This window comes from Echinops telfairi, unplaced genomic scaffold, assembly GCF_000313985.2.
Source record: "Echinops telfairi isolate 266 unplaced genomic scaffold, ASM31398v2 ScPeMD7_3533;HRSCAF=4204_1, whole genome shotgun sequence".
Classification (NCBI taxonomy): domain Eukaryota; kingdom Metazoa; phylum Chordata; class Mammalia; order Afrosoricida; family Tenrecidae; genus Echinops; species Echinops telfairi.
The window spans coordinates 3,200,628-3,213,051 of record NW_022107432.1 but is presented as its reverse complement, the minus strand read 5'-3'; positions in this window follow the sequence as shown (position 1 = coordinate 3,213,051).

Genomic DNA, 12,424 nt, shown 5'->3' with positions numbered 1-12,424 from the left:
TAGAACCTTACTTGAGAGGACAACACAATCCAATCCTAGCTACTTTTATCCTTTGAAACCTACAGGAAACAATTTCCTCTTTAACAAATAAAACATAGGCTTCCAGAACGTGGCTTAGTGGGTTAACCTTTGGGCTGCCAACCACAAGGTCAGCAGCTCTAAACGATCAACTTCTCTGTAGGTAAAAGATAAGTATTTCTACTCCTGTCAAGAGTTAGAGTATTGGAAAGTCAGAGGTAGTGGTACTTTGTCCTAGCGGGTCACGAGGAGTCAGAATCAACTCAGCGGAAGTGAGTTTGATTTTTCTGAGAATGGCCCATTATATTTCTGCCTGACCAACAGAGGAGCTGGAGAGCTACTAGACTTGGATGTCTTTCACCCTGCAGATGGCCAGACTGCTCCTTAGAGACAGGGATGGTGATATTTCATCTTCCATACATTGGACATGTTGTCAGGAGAGGCTGTCAGGGGAGAAGGATATCCGGCTTGGCAGAAGGTTAGCAAAGGAGAAGAAGGCCTTCAAGAAGATGGATTGACTCTGGCTGCAACAATGTGTTCAAGAACAGGGACAATTGTGGGATGTGCAGGATAGTCAATGTTTCCTTCTGTGGATTACAAAGGTTGCTGTGGGTCAGATCGACTAGATGGCACCTAATTACAGCAACTCACTCTTCTGACCCTTGGCTTCATGAGAAATGGGATGGTAGGCTACTAACTTACAAAATAGGCACATAACAGAAATAGGGTGAGAAAAATATTAATGAATTTGGAATTTCGAAGTGCACACAGTGGAGGTGGAAGGCTATAATACAGATGACATATTAGGAAAAGAAGGAAAGAGAATCAAGGATTAAAATGAAACATTATTTAAGACCCAGTGGATTTTGTTATTTGTGAAAAAGTCATAGAATTTGGAATATTAGAAGCAATGTGTGTGGAGGTTCCTCATTGAGCTATGAATTCCAAGATCAGCAGTTCTAAACCACCAGCAGCTCCACTGGAGAAAGACCAGACTTTCTACTCCCATGAACAGTTACAGTCTCAGAAATCCTTTAGAGGGTTATTCTGAGTCAGCGTTCACTCAGTTGAAGTCAGTTTGGCTTTGGTTTCATATTAAAAACAAGGATATAGTCTTGTAGCTGTAAGTAGCTATAATAATATCGGAATTGAATGCTTTAAACGTGATTATTATTGTAAATTTTCCATGACAATTGACGCCCATTTTTTGTGTAAATAGAGTCCAATCACAAAAGGATTGATTCTGTAAAAGTGAATAATTCAGGTACTGTGATACAGAGTTAGCCTACATTGGTCCAATATCCTTCTCTCAACAAGGTTTAAAAATTAGTACCAGGGGCTAATAAAAGACAATATTAAAGGTAGATCATTATGCCCCAGGGGCATGATCGATACAACTCTACTATAAATTAACAAGGAGGTTTTGAAATGGATCCCAAAGCAAATTAAAAAACCAACCAACAAACAAACAGAAAAACATAGATCCAACAATGGGTTTGGGGTTCACACTAAATCCTAGTTCTAATTTAAGACCAATTATTTCTTACATCATGGTCCTGTTCAATACTCACCCTCAGGAGGGGAACACAGGAGATATGAGCACTATAGCAAAATGTGGTGAATAAATTGGGTGGTGCCTGGCTATCAGATATAATAGTGTCTGGGGTCTTATAGGTTTATCTCCAAATAAGCAGCCATCTAAGTGAGATGTCAATTAAGTCCAGCATCATTAGTCACTTCAAGGATTGTGAATCATATAATCCAAAGTCAATGGAGGGAATAACATCACAGTCTAAATAATGAGAATCTGATTTGCAGAAGGCTAGGGAGGACAGTGGGAGCCTAAGATATATTGGTTGGAACTATATAAGAAATAAGCCTCCAGTGAACTCCCTCTCTCCATAATTGAGGGATGGGAGGAAAGTGTTTACTAAACAGAGTGCCCTGGAGAGATGACTATCGAAGGTCAAAGGGAAAGACCTGACTGGGATAGTTAAAACCTTGTCAGTTGATTCCTTCACTGATACACGCTGGACCAGATCTGGTTTTCAACATTTTCATTTTGTTTTTTGTTTCTATTAGGGTTTATCTGAGATGTGTTATGTCATTGAAGGTCACTCTCTTGAAGCTGGGTTATGTCTTTCTGCTGTTCGTTATATAAAGCCCAGGATTGATGACCCTATAGGACAGCAAGCAGAATAACGGTTTCAGGGAGAGAGGGGCACAATGGTGGTGAGGAGGAGTGTAAGGTGGACAATGTCCAGGAGTCCTGGAAAGAAAATAATTTGGAAAGTGATTGTGATATCAATTGTACAGTCTAGAAACTGATGGTGGTAGTAATTGTACACTACTGCTTGATGCAATTGAACTATGGAATGATATATGTATTAACTTACAAATTAAAATGAATATATATCAAAATCATGTTGGAAAAGTCTTGGCAGTACAATATTATTTTTATAATGTTGAATGTGTGGCATAATTTTTAAACGGTTTTTCCAGGATAAGACACTTTCCAAATGTGTGTAATTCTCATTTTGTATTTAAAAGTTAAAATAAAAGTAATATTATATCCAAGATAATATACATATAATCCACATAGTTTGAACTAATAAAAATAATCATTCTTATGAAAATGATGTAAGCTATATTGATTTTAATGGAAACTATAATGGGAATTGTAAATAACAAAATAGATCTGATATTTTAACTAGGAGCATGCATCTGTAAAATATTACAATGCACGAACAATCATTTTAGATTACTATGTTTTATTTTTATTTCAGTAAATTCTTTTGGTCAATCCTCTAATGAAGTGTCAAAGATTTCCAAAGCAATTCTGTGTGACATAACCAATTCAGTGTGTTTAACATTTTATTCATGTGTACATTTTAGTCTACTTTCATATAAGAATAAATCTATTATACTCAAAAGATGGGCAACACAAAGATATTGACAAGTAGGACAGTAATTTGCCTTTCATTCCTACGGGAATATTAAGAAATTGTTGCTAAAGCTCGTCCAAGAAAAGAAAAATACAATGAACAGCAAATATACAAAAAAAAAAATCAAAGAAAGATAGTTGACTTGTTAATTCCTGTTTGAGTTAGTGAGAGGATTTGTTACGACAAAGTACACTCCCAAATAAGAAAGGCTATTTGATACAAATACTCATGGTATTTTTGTCTGGGTTAAAGGTATCTGTCTAATATGTTGATATTTAAATAAACTATATAAGCAAAAAGAGAGACTTTTGTAAGCTATTTATCATATGTGACTTAACAACTGCAACTAAAATCGACTTATTCTCCTGGTAGCAATTTTTTCCAACCATGAATCATGTGCAATTTTGACAGCTAAGAATACTGGCTTCATTTAGTTCCTAATGTCTGCTCTCATCACTCTTATCCACTTTAAATTAGCAAGATGCAGCTCCAATTCTGTTAAAAGGGAACAAACACCCAAACATTGCTCTCTATATTTTTGTCTAAAATATCAAGTACTAGTTGATGTTTGGTTCCCACGGTCTATATTAATTATTCATCTATTGATATATTATAAAATGAACCTTGTAGTTGCTAGGTGACATTGATTTGGTTCCAACTCATAGAGACCTATGTACAACAGAACAAAACTGCCCCACCCTGTGTAATCTCATAGCTGTTTCTCTCCACTTTATCAAGCATGATGTCCTTCTCCAGGAACTGGTCTCTCCTGACAACATATTAAAAGTATGTAGAGTGGAAGCTTCCCACCCTGGCCTTAAGCAGCACTCTGTACATACTTCTTCCAAAGCATATCACTTTGTCCTTTCAGCTGGCTATAGTATTTTCAATATTTTTAAAAATTTTATTTATTTATTTTTAATTTTCAATATTTTTTGCCAGCACCACTATTCATTGGTCTTCTTTTTTGGTCTTCCTTATACAATGTCCAACTTTCACAAGCGTATGAGACAATAAAAATCACTACAGATTGAGTCAGGTGCACCTTAGTTCTCAATGAACATCCTTGCTTTTCTGTACTTGAGGTCTTGGCTGTCAATTTTCCATATGCCAGGTGTCCTTTAATCGCTTGACTGTTGTTTCCATGCTCATTGATTTTGTATCCAAGTAAGACAAAACCTTTGACAACTTCAATCTTTTCTCCATTGATCATGAGGTGAACTACTGGCCGAGCTGCGAAGATTTTGGTTTTCTTTACATTGAGTCACAATCCATAGCAAAGGCTGCATTGAGTTCTTCAGGTCCTCCGCACTTTCAGCCAGCTGGGTTGTGTCACCCGCATGTCAAAGTTTGTTAATAATCCTTCCTCTAATCCTGATGCTACCGTCCCTTCAATAGTCCAGTTTCTCTGATGTTTTGCTCAGTATACATTTTGAATAAGGATGGAGAAAGCATACACATTTGTCCCACACTTTTTATAATTTTAAACCATGTAGTATTCCCTTGATCTATTCACATAACTGCCTCTTGATCCATGTACAAGTAGCACACGAGCACCGTCATGTGTTTTGGAAGTTCCATTCTTCTCATGTTTATCCATAGTTTGTCATAATCCACAAGGTCAAATGTCAATAACACACAATTAAACATCTTTCTGGTATTCTATGCGTTCAACTAAGATTCATCTGACATCAGCAATAATATCCCTTGTTCTGTTCTCCTTTTCTGCATCCAGCCTGGACCTCTGATAGCTCCCTGTCAATGTACCGCTTCAACCATTGTTGGATGAGACCGTATACTGTTTGTAAATGTGTATGCATATGCAATAAAGTTCTACTTTCTGAAATAGAGGTGAAAGAGATTTCATCAGTGGGCTATCATTTTCCATTTTCTGTTCTCTAGTGATATTAACTAGCCTAACTCTTAAGTAATGATATAGCTACATCTGTACTCTTCCACACAAGTTTTTGATTATGTATTCAAAAGTGATGTTATATTAAAGTTGATGGTCAGTTTGCCAGACTCTTTCAATACTAATGTCCTCATTCTCATATACGATCACTATTGCACAATATTAAGTAGTGATTTTATTAGGGATTCAGAGAGAGCTCTGGGGATGCTGGCATACTTTCATTTCTTGATTTATGTGGCAGTTATATAGTTATTGCTGTATGAAAATTCACTGGGTTCTATGCAGTTTTCTTGTATTCAAGAAGTTAACAAAATAAATTTTTTAAATGCATTTAATAAAAGCCATTTACAAAATTAATAGATGTGTGATTGGTTAAGAATAACTTGTGTCACTAAATTATGCTCTTTCTTTTCTCTGGGCTTTTGTGTGTATCGCTGCATATCAATCAATAGCGAACATCTGGATCATGAGTGGGCTTTCCGAAGATTTCAGGTATGCAACTTTTGAGTCATACTCTACAAAAACCACTTGGGTAGAAAAATAAATATGTCTCTGTGACCTTTACCATGTTTTTTCACAACAATCATGTCCCTTTCGAACACATTTTCCTCTACTTTTGTGAGTCGCCAAAATCTGTGTTTGCAATGGAAATGTACATTATTAAGGTAAATGCAGTCATTCTTCTAAGTTTGAAAAATACTGTGAAATTTTCCATTAATCATAGCTCAGAAAATGTGAGGCCTCTGCTTTATATTTCTCCTAATCTCTCACACCTTATCAACAGGACGTAATCCATTACTTGTTCTAGAAGAGACACTTCAGGGGCACATATCCTAGGCTTACAATGTGTATTCATGTAGAAATTGTGTTATCAATATAAAAATATTACAGTATTATGATGTGGATCATAAATTTAAGTAAAAGATAATGAATCCTTTGCTTCTGTCTGCAGAACATATAAATATTATGTCTTCACTAATCTTACATCTAGTAACTAATTTATAAGGGGCAAAGTATTTTTCTCTGATTTTCCAACTTCAAGTTCATATAAACTAATATACCTGCTCTTCACTTATCAATTATGTCTTCAGTCACCATCTTATATTTACAATAGTAAAAACATCTCCCTTCCATTTATTTTGCCATTTCGTGATGAATATCTCACAGTGACAAACACTGTAGTCAGGAGGAATGGCTCAATTTGTAAATCAACTTGACTGGGCCATGGTTCTCAGTGGTTTCACAGTTAATTAATGATGTAGTTTGACAGTGACCAAATTATGGAATATTCCTTCATTTCATGGTTTAATGTGATCATTTCCCATTTTTACACAACACCAATCTTCTCAAATCGATCTGGTATTGTGAAAGTGAGAATGACCTGTATTTTCGGCTTCATGAAATTCGTTCTGGGAAAGTGGAAGGTCATTTCTCATGTTTAATTCTCTGAGTCTAAAGAATGCTAACTCTTACATTTACAACCAACTAAAGTAATGACTTTACAATTCATTGTTAATTGCTGTTTGTGGTAGTTACATAATCCATGTGATGCATATGAACTGCCAAGCAATGTACCACCAGAGACACTTTATGCTCCCAGGCACCCACAATTTCACATAGACCTAATAAATGTTCAGCAAAAAGAGTGACCATTTTAATCATAGATTTAATTCAAGGCATTAACTTCCAAATCATAGTGTTCTTTTGATTTTGGAAACATATTAAACAGATAACAGTAATTTACCTACTCAGTGATAAATGTAGAGATCAATAGACCCATGAGAGCAAAGAAATTGAGGTGAAAACTTAATTCTTCTTCTTTTTGGTATGTGGAGCACAATTCTTCTGCATTATAACAGATGAGCTTTACCAGTAATGTTTATGTTGTAGAGTGTGTTAGTCCAGGTAGACTAGAGAAACAAATTCATGGACACACTCATATGTGTATAAGGCAGAGGTTTATATACAAGAGCAGTTGACTACTGAGTAAACATCCCACCCCAGTCCAAATCAAGCCCATATGTCTGATACCAATCTCTAAAGGCCTCTTCAGACTCATGAAACACATGCAATGATGCTGAATGCAGAATGATCACAGGACGGTGGGTAGAAAGTCTTTGGATCCAATGGCTTTGTAAGCATCTCAGTGCCAACAAAGGTCCCTCTGTGGCTTCTCTAGCTTCAGAGATCTGGTTGTGTCCATGTGGCTTGTCCGGCGTAGGGCTAGGGTATTTCCATGTGTCTTGTCAGATGCAATGTCTCCCAGGGAGTGAGCAGAGAGAGAGAGGTGTCTCCTGCCTCCAAGGAAGAAATACAGGACTTCCCAGAGATCTCAGGAGAAGGCCATGCCAACACATAGGCCTCATCGGTTATATTTTGATTGACAGACAAGACTCCACCACTTCACTTGTAATGCTCTCAAATTGACACCAGATTGTGTAACTACCACATGGAGGTATAAAGAATGCCTAAAGCACTTAACTCAAATTTAATTGGTCTAATGCCTTTTCATGAGGCTGCCTCTTCTCCATCAGAAATTTGAATAGTAAGTGTAATTTAAGGCTTTGTCAATATTTGTCAATATTTGGATTTGAATCTCAATTGTTTTTGTTTATATGCTAGAGATAAACATTTGTACCAATCATAAGCCCAGTTCATGTGTAGGAGACATAATTATGGTTTGTGGGTGTTCCCCAAAGTTCGTTGAAGAATATGGCTGTTCATCTCAGTTGGCGATAGAACAAGTGGTAGGTGTTGGGCTTGATCCTTTCTTGCTTTCTGGAATAATGCACTCAGACATGTGAAGTGTTGTATGATTATATTTATTCACCAACTTGAAATGCAAGCAAGCCCAACAGCTCTTCTTTCCTTCCCTGTTTTAAAATTAATTGATGTTTTTTCTTTTGCTTATTGTCAGATAAAATGTAATAGTCCCCTGACATGTAGTGTCAATCCTATGTGTAAGCAAATTAATAACAAAAAATACATTGATATTTTAATATTGTTAAGGTTAAGGATGTGCACCATCTGAGCTGGCCATGATTCTCATTGGTTTCTCAGGTATTGTGTAAACAACCTTCATTTTGTGATCAAATATGAGTAGTCCTTCAATTGAACCAGCTTTCTTTAGGGGTTGGCCCTCAGCTTGTCTATATGGAAGCTATGTCAAAGCTAGCTCTTTCGATTATGGATCCGACTCCTCAGCCTATGACCTCTGATTCTTGGAAATGAGTCAACAGTGGGAATCCACTACTCTGATCCCCCGCGAGCCAGCAACTTGCTGTCTGATTTACTGCACTTGGGTTCTTCAGCCCCTGAAACCACCAGTCGGAAGTCTCTAGGCTGATTCCTGATCCGGAGTTTTGGGATTTGCCACCCTTTACAACTGAATTAGCAATTTCCTTGAAATAAATCTATCTCTATATTTGTGTTTATATACTTACAGACACCACCGGAGAACCAGCCTGGCAAATTATACCTGAAATAGAATATTAACTGTCAACATAGAGCCATGACTTGTAGAGTGATAAATTCTTCTGTTCTACATTCATTGGATTACATTGTTCTGAGTGGTGTTGCCTGTGCAATTAGTTCAGCTTTATAAAGTGTCCTGTTTTTGTCTGTCTCCCTCTCTTGACACAGATTTCATGAAAATTAATTGTGAGAAATGGAGAGAGATGCTGTATAAATTGACAGAGAAACTGTTGTTTTCACTACAAACACTTGTAAAACATTCCTTTTCTTTTTTGACTGCATGCAAGAGATTTAGATCATATAATATAACATGAGAAAAAATAAAGTTTATAAATTAATAAATTGCTAGACATATTTGTATATACTACTCAATAAATGACCTAAATATTAATTTTGGTTGCTTTTACACATCAAAAATGCATTATATTTTATAGCTTTTTAAAAAGTTTATGCTATTTTAATACTTATCATTTTACTTGCTCTCTGTCGTGAGGTCAGTTTCCACTCCTGGCCGTCTGTGTACAAAGTAGCGACAAGGCCACCGCATTGAGGAAGCAGATTGTCAGACCTGTTCTTTGGCGCCTCAGGTCCATTTGAAGCTATCAGGTCCACTGATCGCTTTCAGTTAGTAGTTAAGTATTTATTCATTTGCACCACCCAAAGGACAGAAGCTTTTAATATTAATTATGCCAAACACACAAATATATTCCTCTAGTATTAATACTGTGTGTTTTTAAGAAAAAATTCCTTAAAGTGAAGTCATAATTTCATCTACTATGTACTTTATATTATTAATTAGAAATATATAACTATATTAGCAAATATTTTTTAAAATTTTATCTTCTATGTTTTTATCTTTAATTGGTTTAAACAACCTATTACCTTAACTCTGACTCCATAGGACATGAACTACACTCTTTGTTAATACATATCACAACCAATTTTTGTCTTTTTTTTTTAATTTTTAAAAAATTAAAAAAAAATTTTTTTTTAATTTTTGTCTTTCTATTGCAGTTTTACAATCATCTCATCAAACTTCTTGGAAAAGTCTTTAAGGAAATTAATAGCAGTGACACTCAAATAATACATTAATTTGAAATTAACCAACCTATTTAAGTTGCTGACTTTTGTGCATGAACTTGTGATTTTTCTCAATATGTTCAGACTTTATTAAATTCTTTAAAATGTAGATTTATTTTATCTATCTTTTATTACACTAGTTTCAAGGCTATAATATATTGGAAGTTATCAAAAATAAATTATTTGTTTCAAAGCTATGTATTTAAATTTTTTTTTACAAAACAACCTTAACACTTTCAAAGTATTTTCCACTATGCTTAATGCATTTGTCTAATCTGCAATTCCATTCTTGGAAACATTTTTCTAACTCATCTGTTTCAAACTCCCCTGACAGCACCTTACTCGTTCTTGTGTTCATCTGTTCTATGTTGGTCATCAAATTGCTGTCCTTTCATGTCCCTCTTCATTCACAGAAACAAAAAGAAGTCTCACAGAGTGAGGTCAAGTGAGTGAGGTGCATGGGGCCAGAGAGGCATGCCATTTGGGGCACACGGAGAGTGCTGCGTGAACAGCTGCATTGTTGTCATTGAAAAACCAGTCCCCTGTCTGCCACAAATCAGGCCTTTTTTGTCACACACTGTTATGCAATCTTCTCAGAATCTCCAAATTAGAAAGCACGATTAACAGTCTGACCTGGCAGAATAAACTCCAAATACACTGTTATTAGTCGACATAGTGATCCCTTTGGGACTGATGGACGTCCAGAATGAGGTTTGGCATCAATCGACATTTCACATTTTGAAAGGAGAAAACTACTCTACACTTGAGTTTTTCCACAGCATTGTCCTCGTAAGCTGTGTTCAGGATCACAGCATTTCCTGCGGCCTTTTCCCTAGCAGGAAAACACACACACACACACACACACACACACACACACACACACACACACACAAAGGAGGTTTGAGCGAAACTGCTTTTACGAAAAAATACACTGTGACCAGAGATAACCTTCCCGGGAGACCTCACTGGGTGCACTAACTCAGAGCTAGTTGCTCCATGCTTGCAAAGCAGGGAAAATGTCCTACAAATGCTCTGCCCAGCACAGCTTTTTTCCATTATTTTTTTTTGGGGGGGTTACCGCTCATATATGTTGGTTAATATAAAATACATTTTTTCACTCATCTTAATGACATACAATTCATATATCACACAATTTAATAGTTCAATCACATCAAAAAAATTTTGTAATCTTTTCCACAATTGTTTTTATATTTTCTTCATTTTTTTTACTCATTGTTATTAGCTCTCTATTTCCTCCTAGCCTCCTGTGTCAGACCCCGAAAGACTCACAAATCCAGTTACGGTCTCCTATCCTGGATTTCACAAACTGAAAAACATTAAAAACAAAAATCTCTGAAGGCAATAACAAAGAAAACAGATACACTCTGTTTTGTAAGATGCCATTAAAAGTGTTTGCAGTAACTAGTTTGAACATGAGGGGGTTGGGCAATATTCTGTGATATGTTCACTATCTTCACCATAATTGCTATATTTGAGTTGCAACATTATGTCAAACCATCCCCTTGAGGGTCTCCATAGTTTTTACCAACCCTCTACTTTACCAAGCCAACTTTCGTTTTCCAAGGACAGGACACTCCTGATAATATGCCCATGGTATTCCAGAGGAAGTCTCGTAACCTTTCTTTCTAAGGAGCATTCACTCTGTGCTTTGTCCAAAACAGATTTCTTTTTCTTCTGGATGTTCGCAGTGCTTTAAATATTCTTCACTAGCACCGTTATTCAAATGAATTAATCCTTCTGTAGTCTTCCTTATTCATTGTCCAAATTCTACAGATGTAAGAGGTGATTGTAAATATGTTTTCAGTCATGTGCATCTTAGTCCCCAAAGTTATTTCTTTGTTCTTCAACACTTTCAAGAGGTTTTGGACAACAGATTAGCCCAATACAATATACATCTTTTGATTTATTGGCTGCCACTTCAGTATTTTCTCCATTAATCATGATGTTGTCTATTGGTCCAGTTCTGAGGATATTTTTTTCTTTCCATTGAGTTGCAATCCATACTGAAGTTTACAGTTATTAATTTCATCAGCCAGAGCTTCAAGTCCCCCTCACTTTCAGCAAGCAAGTTGTGTTATCTGAATACCAGAGATTGTTGTCAAGCCTTCCACAATCTCGATGCCATGTTCTTCTTAGATAGTCCAGCTTCTAAGATGATTTGCTAAGTATATAGTCTCAATCAATGTGGTCAAAGTCTACAAGGCTGATGCACACCTCTCCTGAGTTCATGCCATCCTGATTTGTTTTGTGGGTCAGATTGCTTCCTGTTTTGTGGACAGGGTTAGCATGAGCACAATAAAGTATGCAGAAATACCCTATATTCTCAATGCTATCTATTTTTTGTATTTTACCCTATTTCCCCCAAAATAAGGCAGTGTCTTATATTAATTTTTGTTCCCAAAGATGCGCTAGGTCTTATTTTCAGGGGATATCTTATTTTTTCCATGCAGAAGAATACGGTGCACAATTATTGTTTATTGATCTATTAAAAGAGATCTCGTACTTCTTGTCTGCTCTGGTTGTGCTGATACACGGCCAACAGTGAGCTGTGTATCACTAAGGTCCAGAGTCCAGAGTTAAGGTAGCTTCTGGGGCCTTATTTTGGGGGAGGTCTTATTTTTGGGGGGATGCCTTATATTTCAGCAAGAGGCAAAACTGTAAGTAGGTCTTATTTTCGGTGAATGTCTTACTTTCGGGGAAATAGGGTATGATTCATACCGTTAAATGCCTCTGCATAGACGTGTCTAAATGTAACTCAAATCCTGTCACACTTGGGCTCAAAGACCTTGAATGCGTTCCCATATCACTCAGAATGCAACTGAAAATTTAACTCTGGGCTCAACCAAAAACGTGACAGTGACATCATGCTCAACCTCACTGGCATGGAGTCGGTGTCCACTCACAGATGCCCAGTAGGGGAATTGCTGGGTGGTATGGTAACTCAATTTCCATCTGTTTTAGATATCGCCAGATC